This window comes from Nerophis ophidion, linkage group LG18 (genome assembly GCF_033978795.1).
Source record: "Nerophis ophidion isolate RoL-2023_Sa linkage group LG18, RoL_Noph_v1.0, whole genome shotgun sequence".
In the NCBI taxonomy this organism is placed as follows: Eukaryota; Metazoa; Chordata; class Actinopteri; order Syngnathiformes; family Syngnathidae; genus Nerophis; species Nerophis ophidion.
The window spans coordinates 19,854,449-19,861,339 of record NC_084628.1 but is presented as its reverse complement, the minus strand read 5'-3'; positions in this window follow the sequence as shown (position 1 = coordinate 19,861,339).

Genomic DNA, 6,891 nt, shown 5'->3' with positions numbered 1-6,891 from the left:
TCAATGGTCAAATCAACGTCACAACATGACATTGAATGAATGTCGTAAAAGAGCATGTTGTTTCAACGCTGTATTCGTGTTGTAGAACATTGGTTGGGAAAAGACCAAAATTTGATGGTCAAATCAACGTCACAACATGACATTGAATGAATGTCATCAATAAGCATGTTGTTTCAATGCTGTATTTGTGTTGTAGAACACTGGTTAGGAAATGACCAAAAATCCAGGGTCAAATCAACGTCACAACATGACATTGAATGAATGTCGTAAAAGAGCATGTTGTTTCAACGCTGTATTCATGTTGTAGAACACTGGTTGAGAAATGACCAAAACTCAATGGTCAAATCAACGTCACAACATGACATTGAATGAATGTCGTCAAAGAACATGTTTGTTTCAACGTTGTATTCGTGTTGTAGAACACTGGTTGGGAATTGACCAAAAATCAAGGGTCAAATCAACGTCCCAACCTGACATTGAATGAATGTCATCAAAGAGCATGTTGTTTCAACGCTGCATTCGTGTTGTAGAACACTGGTTGGGAAATGACCAAAAATCAATGGTCAAATTAACGTCACAATATGACCTTGAATGAATGTCATCAAAGAGCATGTTGTTTCAACATTGTAATTGTGTTGTATAACACTGGTTGAGAAATGACTGAAATTCAATGGTCAAATCAAGAATAAAGAAATAAAGAATGTGCAGCCGCAGTATTCATGGATTTAACAAAAGCATTTGACACAATTAATCATGATATTTTAATACAAAAACTAGAACGATATGGCATCAGAGGTTTGGTATTGAACTGGGTAAGAAGCTATTTAACCAACGGTGGCTGGATTGCTTCTGCAGACAACAGGGATTTACGTTTATTGATAATTGGCCCTCTTTCTGGGGCAAACCTGGCTTGCTGAGGAGAGACGGCCTTCACCCTAACCAGGAAGGCGCTATCCTCTTGTCTCGGAACATAGACTTCGCATTGAGCCACATTTGACTAACTGCACTAGAGCAAGCCCGGTCACAGGCAATTACAGAGCCTGCTAGCCTGGGTATGGAGTCAGTTAAGTTAGAACTAGCCAGCGCCAGGCTGGATGATCCCTGTACACATAGCAATTTTCGTAGAATAATACACTACTCACAAAATGTTTTTTCTACTGTGTCTATGACTACGTCAGAGTTAGACATGCGTTCTACTGAGGTGGCAAATTATGATGCGTTCAGTTTATCGCAGCGCCAAGTAGACAATCTGAAAATTCCCGTCATATCGATTCCTAGATATGGTCGTAATTATTTTAAGTACACTGCGCATAATAAACGCAACATTATTAATATTGCTACTACGGATAATTTTATCAACAACTCCTTAAAACAGCCCACTACCTATAATATGGGCTTTTTAAACATCAGATCTTTGTCTCCCAAAACGTTATTAGTCAATGAGGTCATTAGAGACAACAACCTTAACGTCATCGGTCTTAGCGAAAACTGGCTTAAACCAGACGACTTTTTTGCGATAAATGAGGCATCCCCTCCTAACTATACGAATGCGCATATTGCCCGTCACCTCAAAAGGGGAGGGGGTGTCGCACTAATATACAACGAAAACTTTAACTTTAGTCCTAACTTAAATAATAAATATAAATCGTTTGAGGTGCTTTCTATGAAGTCTGCCACACCTCTGCCTCTGTGCCTGGCCGTTATCTACCGCCCCCCAGGGCCCTATTCGGACTTTATTAGTGAATTCTCAGAGTTTGTTGCTGATCTAGTGACGCACGCCGATAATGTAATTATAATGGGGGACTTTAATATCCATATGAATACCCCATTGGACCCACCGTGCGTGGCGCTCCAGACTATAATTGATAGCTGTGGTCTTACACAAATAATAAATGAACCGACGCATCGCAGCGGTAATACGATAGACCTAGTGCTTGTCAGAGGTATCACCGTCTCCAAAGTTATGATACTCCCGTATACTAAAGTAATGTCCGATCATTACCTTATAAAATTCGAAGTTCAGACTCATGTTCGGCAAGCTAATAATAATAATAACTGCTATAGCAGCCGCAATATTAATGCTGCCACAACGACGACTCCTGCGGACCTACTGCCCTCGGTAATGGCACCGTTCCCAAAGTATGTGGGCTCTATTGATAACCTCACTAACAACTTTAACAACGCCCTGCGCGAAACCATTGATAGTATAGCACCGCTGAAGTTAAAAAAGGCTCCAAAAAGGCGTACGCCATGGTTTACTGAAGAAACTAGAGCTCAGAAATTATTATGTAGAAAGCTGGAACGCAAATGGCGCACGACTAAACTTGAGGTGCACCATCAATCATGGAGTGATAGTTTAATAACTTATAAACGCATGCTTACCTTAGCTAAAACTAATTATTACTCAAATCTCATCCGCATTAATAAAAACGATCCAAAATTTTTGTTTAGTACAGTAGCATCGCTAACCCAACAAGGGACTACTTCCAGTAGCTCCACCCATTCGGCAGATGACTTTATGAAGTTCTTTAATAAGAAAATTGAACTTATTAGAAAGGAGATTAAAGACAATGCGTCCCAGCTACAACGGGGTTATAGTAACACAGATACGATTGTATATACGGCGGATACTGCAAATATCCAAAATAGTTTCTCTCGTTTTGATGAAATAACATTAGAAGGATTGTTACAACGTGTAAATGGAATAAAACAAACAACATGTTTACTTGACCCACTTCCTGGGAAACTTATCAAGGAGCTTTTTGTATTATTAGGTCCATCAGTGCTAAATATTATAAACTTATCACTTTCCTCGGGCACTGTTCCCGTTGCATTCAAAAAAGCGGTTATTCATCCTCTCCTTAAAAGACCTAACCTCGATCCTGACCTCATGGTAAACTACCGACCGGTGTCTCACCTTCCCTTTATTTCGAAAATCCTCGAAAAAATTGTTGCAGAGCAGCTAAATGAGCACTTAGCGTTTAACAATCTATGTGAAACCTTTCAATCCGGTTTCAGGGCAAATCACTCGACTGAGGCAGCCCTCGCAAAATTGACTAATGATCTATTGCTAACGATGGACTCTAATGCGTCATCTATGTTGCTGCTCCTCGATCTTAGCGCTGCTTTCGATACCGTCGATCATAATATTTTATTAGAGCGTATCAAAATACGAATTGGTATGTCAGACTCAGCCCTGTCATGGTTTAACTCTTATCTTACTGATAGGATGCAGTGCGTCTCCTATAACAGTGTGACCTCGGACTATGTTAAGGTAACGTGTGGAGTTCCCCAGGGTTCGGTCCTTGGCCCTGTACTCTTCAGCATCTACATGCTGCCGCTGGGTGACGTCATACGCAAATACGGTATTAGCTTTCACTGTTATGCTGATGACACCCAACTTTACATGCCCCTAAAGCTGACCAACACGCCGGACTGTAGTCAGTTGGAAGCGTGTCTTAATGAAATTAAACAATGGATGTCCGCTAACTTTTTGCAACCTAATGCCAAAAAAACGGAAATGCTGATTATCGGTCCTGCTAGACACCGACCTCTATTTAATAATACAACTTTAACATTTGACAACCAAATAATAAAACAAGGTGACTCTGTAAAAAATCTGGGTATTATCTTCGACCAAACTCTCTCCTTTGAGTCACACATTAAAAGCGTTACTAAAACGGCCTTCTTTCATCTCCGTAATATCGCAAAAATTCGCTCCATTTTGTCCACTAAAGACGCCGAGATCATTATCCATGCGTTTGTTACGTCTCGTCTCGATTACTGTAACGTATTATTTTCGGGTCTCCCCATGTCTAGCATTAAAAGATTACAGTTGGTACAAAATGCGGCTGCTAGACTTTTGACAAGAACAAGAAAGTTTGATCATATTACGCCTGTACTGGCTCACCTGCACTGGCTTCCTGTGCACTTAAGATGTGACTTTAAGGTTTTACTACTTACGTATAAAATACTACACGGTCTAGCTCCAGCCTATCTTGCCGATTGTATTGTACCATATGTCCCGGCAAGAAATCTGCGTTCAAAAGACTCCGGCTTATTAGTGATTCCTAGAGCTCAAAAAACGTTTGCGGGCTATAGAGCGTTTTCCATTTGGGCTCCAGTACTCTGGAATGCCCTCCCGGTAACAGTTCGAGATGCTACCTCAGTAGAAGCATTTAAGTCTCATCTTAAAACTCATCTGTATACTCTAGCCTTTAAATAGACCTCCTTTTTAGACCAGTTGATCTGCCGCTTCTTTTCTTTCTCCTATGTCCCCCCCTCCCTTGTGGAGGGGGTCCGGTCCGATGACCATGGATGAAGTACTGACTGTCCAGAGTCGAGACCCAGGATGGACCGCTCGTCGGGACCCAGGATGGACCGCTCGCCTGTATCGGTTGGGGACATCTCTACGCTGCTGATCCGCTTGAGATGGTTTCCTGTGGACGGGACTCTCGCTGCTGTCTTGGAGCCACTATGGATTGAACTTTCACAGTATCATGTTAGACCCGCTCGACATCCATTGCTTTCGGTCCCCTAGAGGGGGGGGGGTTGCCCACATCTGAGGTCCTCTCCAAGGTTTCTCATAGTCAGCATTGTCACTGGCGTCCCACTGGATGTGAATTCTCCCTGCCCACTGGGTGTGAGTTTTCCTTGCCCTTTTGTGGGTTCTTCCGAGGATGTTGTAGTCGTAATGATTTGTGCAGTCCTTTGAGACATTTGTGATTTGGGGCTATATAAATAAACATTGATTGATTGATTGATTGATATATCATGTGGTGTACCCCAGGGATCAATACTGGGACCAAGATTGTTTAATCTTTATATAAACGACATTTGTAAAGCTACAAAGGACTCGAAGTTAGTTTTATTTGCAGACGACACAACTGCTTTCTGTTCAGGAGAGAAAACACAAAAGATAATACAAATAATAACGGAAGAAATTAACAGACTAGGGCTTCACGATGGCAGAGGGGTTAGTGCGTCTGCCTCACAATACGAAGGTCCTGCAGTCCTGGGTTCAATCCCAGACTCGGGATCTTTCTGTGTGGAGTTTGCATGTTCTCCCCGTGAACGCGTGGGTTCCCTCCGGGTACTCCGGCTTCCTCCCACTTCCAAAGACATGCACCTGGGGATAGGTTGATTGGCAACACTAAATTGGCCCTGGTGTGTGAATGTGAGTGTGAATGTTGTCTGTCTAATTGTGTTGGCCCTGCGATGAGGTGGCTACTTGTCCAGGGTGTACCCCGCCTTCCGCCCGATTGTAGCTGAGATAGGCGCCAACGCCCCCCGCGATCCCAAAAGGGAATAAGCGGTAAAAAATGGATGGATGGATGAACAAACTAAAAAAATGGTTCGATAAAAACAGACTATCTTTGAATCTCAGTAAAACTAAAATAATGCTATTTGGTAACAGTAGAAAAGAGCATCAGACACGAATACAAATAGACAGAGTAGATATTGAAAGGGTAAAAGAAACCAGATTTTTGTGAATATTAATAGATGATAAAATGAACTGGAAATCTCATATACAAAACATACAACATAAGGTGGAAAAACATTTCAATAATGAATAAAGTAAAATACGTCCTGGGCCAAAAATTACTTTATATTCTCTACTGCTCCCTAGTGTTACTATATCTGAGTTATTGTGCAGAAATATGGGGAAACAACTACAAATGTGCGCTGCATTCGTTAACTGTGTTACAAAAAAGATCAATTAGAATAATACATAATGTTGGATATAGAGAACATACGAACCCTTTATTTATTGAGTCAAACATATTAAAGTTTGGTGATTTGGTAAAATTGCAAACAGTTAAATTGATGTACAAAGCAAATTATAACCTGCTACCAAAGACTGTACAACAATTCTTCTCAACTAAAAAGGAGAAATATAAACTTAGAGGAAAATCTAATTTAAAACATTTGTATGCACGTACAACACTTAAAACCTTTAACATATCAGTATGTGGAATTAAATTATGGAATGGATTAAGTAAAGAAGTTAAACATTGTACTGATATGATCCAGTTTAAGAGGCTGTTCAAATAAATAGTGCTTACAAAGTACAAAGAAGAAGAATTATGAGAAACACTTTCAACCTTATTGAAAATAAGATATTCTTCATCTCAGTATGTTAATAATGACTGAATTAATTAATTACATATTACAAAACTGTTGTATTACTCATTCACAGATGTTATTTTATTATAAAGGAGGTCAGTGGATGAGTGTATATAATTGTAGACGCTCTGATGTGGGAAAGGGTTAGGATTCAATAAGCTTTGCTTCTTCCGACTCTTTTTCGGACATGATGTGATGTGAAATGATGTTGAATTGTTTGATGTATTATGTTGTAAGTGTGTTCATGTTCATGTTCGAAATAAATTAAAGAAAGAAAGAAAGAAGGAGAATATTGGTTGGGAAATTACCAAAAATCAAGGATCAAATCAACGTCACAACATGACATTGAATGAATGTCGTCAAAGAGTATGTTGTTTCAACGCTGTATTCGTTTTGTAGAACATTGGTTGGGAAATGACCAAAAATCAAAGGTCAAATTAACGTCACAACATGACATTGAATGAATGTCGTCAAAGAGCATGTTGTTTCAACATTGTATTTGTGTTGTAGAATATTAGTTGGGAAATGACCAAAAATCAATGGTCAAATCAACGTCACAACATGACATTGAATGAATGTCGACAAAGAGCATGTTGTTCCAACGTTGTATTCGTGTTGTAGAACATTGGTTGGGAAATGAGCCAAAATCAAGGGTCAAATCAACGTCAGAACCCAACGTTGATTAAACGTTGTCAAAAAGCACGCTATGTTTGAGATGCTCAACGTCAGGACTTAATCCAACAAGTTCTCGACGTTGTTTTATTG